This window comes from Micropterus dolomieu, linkage group LG04 (assembly GCF_021292245.1).
Source record: "Micropterus dolomieu isolate WLL.071019.BEF.003 ecotype Adirondacks linkage group LG04, ASM2129224v1, whole genome shotgun sequence".
NCBI lineage: Eukaryota > Metazoa > Chordata > Actinopteri > Centrarchiformes > Centrarchidae > Micropterus > Micropterus dolomieu.
Genome location: NC_060153.1, coordinates 11,629,479 through 11,632,692, shown reverse-complemented (window position 1 = coordinate 11,632,692; position 3,214 = coordinate 11,629,479).

The following is a 3,214-nucleotide window of genomic DNA, read 5'->3' as shown; positions in this document are numbered from 1 at the left end:
TCAATCCAGTCAAAAAAGACTGGAAAAATGTTGCCTGGTCTGATGAGTCTTGATTTCTGTTGAGACATTCAGATGGTAGAGTCAGAATTTGGCGTAAACTGAATGAGAACATGGATCCATCATGCCTTGTTACCACTGTGCAGGCTGGTGGTGGTGGTGTAATGGTGTGGGGGATGTTTTCTTGGCACACTTTAGGCCCCTTAGTGCCAATTGGGCATCGTTTAAATGCCACGGCCTACCTGAACATTGTTTCTGACCATGTCCATCCCTTTATGGCCACCATGTACCCATCCTCTGATGGCTACTTCCAGCAGGATAATGCACCATGTCACAAAGCTCGAATCATTTCAAATTGGTTTCTTGAACATGACAATGAGTTCACTGTACTAAAATGGCTCCCACAGTCACTAGATCTCAACCCAATAGAGCATCTTTGGGATGTGGTGGAACGGGAGCTTCGTGCCCTGGATGTGCATCCCACAAATCTCCATCAACTGCAAGATGCTATCCTGTCACTATGGGCCAACATTTCTAAAGAATGCTTTCAGCACCTTGTTGAATCAATGCCACGTAGAATTAAGGCAGTTCTGAAGGCGAAAGGGGGTCAAACACAGTATTAGTATGGTGTTCCTAATAATCCTTTAGGTGAGTGTATGTTGATACATTAGGTCATTGAATGATAACATAAGTTAGTGGTTATAATGTTCTGGACCTTTGCTTCAGGAAATTTTCTCTGACTGTACCTTTTTGAATTTTAATTGAATACCCCTGATTTTTAGGATGGTGTAAGATGTGGGTGTGACCTCATGATTTTGATTTACTAACAGATGCCTGTCATGCTATCAGCTCCAAAACTGCCAAATGTTCTCTGGTTTTAACTCTATGAGTATCACTTTATTGAAGAGAATAAGACCTGGGATTAAGCACAGAAGTATTGCAGAGAGAACTACAGTGACTAACATGGCAGACGTGAGGAGACTCCTTGACGCTACAGTGCAGCAAGGAGAAGCCTGGATTGGGCTGCACTGGTCTCTGCCAGGGGTGGAGTTCAATGATAGTGAGACAAGATGGGGTGATAAACAGCCAAATGATTGCAGAGGTGTTGAGAACTGTGTGCATCGATCCACAAATGGGATGGGAAAATGTCCCTTTTACTGAAAATTATACAGATTTCTGTTACGATAGTGAGAATATCTGGCTAGTAATGATATCATGTGTATTTAGCATGTCATCCTGTCTAACCATTGTTTTTTAATGTGGATATATAACTTATTTTCAAGCAAAAACTTTATTGATGTTGTTAAAAAGTACTATATTTAACAGTCAGGCAATTGGTATTTGATCTTAGTCTTTTGTTTTACTTTTCATTTTTCATTTGTGGTTCTGGGTCAATGACGAGCTGGTCTGCTATGAGAACTGGGCCTATACTATTAATGATACTGATTGGTAACACGACTGCAGCCATGGACAGCAAAGAACAAGATGAGTTGTCTCACTAAAACTGAGACTTTTGATTTCATCTGTGCTGTATAGTAAATTCTAAAACCACCCTATCTCACTGCAGACTTTCTATTTCTGGTGTATTTTCCTTTACTGCATCAAGCTTACACTAACAGTGTACAAATATCCACTATCTGTTCTCTGGGTCTATTGAATGACAGTACGGCAAAAAAAATATCAACAGACATTGAGAGAAAGTGGCTACACTAAAGTAAACATGTTTTTCTTTCTCCTTGTCCTGATTCGTGATGATGATGCAGTCATCTTGGGTCTGCATTACATCCTGCAACACCTCAACTCTCCAGGGACATATGCTAGGATCCTGTTTGTGGACTTCAGCTCAGCGTTCAACACCATCATCCCGGACATCCTCAGCACCAAACTCACCCAGCCCCAACTTTGCCAGCCTCCACCTGTCAGTGGATCACAAACTTCCTGACTGACAGGAGTCAGCAGGTGAGGTTAATTTCCAAGATTAATCTAACAGCTAAATCTAAATCTTTTTCTCTGTTATTATCCTACCCCTCACCCTGGCTCCCTATTTTTTTGGAATTCAATCATAGACTACAGATGGGCTACATCTAAGAAACTGTCCTGTTAATTAATTAATTTCCTCTCTAAAATCACAGAGGCTGCAGGGCTCGATGTCTGAACGTAATGCTGTTGTGTTTAGAACTTCATTGCAACCGCAGTGGAGCAAATCAGGATGAAATCTAAACACGTTTTATGAAGTGGTGTGTATCAATATCCTAGTTCTCATCATTAACACTGAGTACAGATGTGGTGTGTAGTCCCCATGCAGGGTAACCTTGAGTTAACCATGAACAAAACCTGCTCAGAGCAGTTTAGAGATGCAGTGTAAATTGCCATGGCAACAGACCTCAGTTTACACCTATCCACCTTTTGTAGTACGGGAAGTTACACCCAATGTCACAAAGTTACTCCTGAAGTTACCTGGATAAGCCAGTTACCCCGCTTCGTAGTACAGGCCACAGCTTTCTGAAACAGGCCTCAGATGAGTACTGTGTGTTTTGCAATTATCATTTGCTGTTGTGTTTGTATTTGTGAGTATTTAATGAAAGAAAGGCTGCAGGTCGGGAGAGTATCTTGTTGACTCTCCGGACATCCGCATAAAAAACGGCTCATGGGAAAAAGGGAAGCAACATGAACCAGAATGTTTTTGGTAAAATTGCAAGTTATTTATTTGCAGGGTTCACAAAAAAGAATGGAAAAAGGGCTGGTGGGTGCTGCTTAAATCAAAAACATAAATATAACTTAAAGAGGTCACTCCAAATTGAGAGATAGACACTATACTTCAAAATCAGCTTAAACAAAACTGTCTCTGACCCGTCATCAATAATCAAAATATAAAATGAGCAGCACCCTCTAAACCTAGTGTGTCTAAACATAAAATGAATGTACAGGTGTCTGGTTGGTATCAGTTAGCCTTCTGCGCAGCGATCAGGCGCTGTCGGGTGACTGGGAGTGCCCCATCGCTGGATGATGTTAAGCCTGGGCTGGGAAGGCATCCTAGCACAGCAACCACATCCTGAGAGGTAGCAGACTTCTCCACCTCAGCTTCAAGTGAAACAGCTGACATAAACACACAGTCAGCTAACAGGAAATTAAAGAAATCATTTTCACTCTTACGTGCATGAGTGCGTGTGACACACAGGAATGTATGGTCACATTATGTGATTTTATTTTGAAAAGT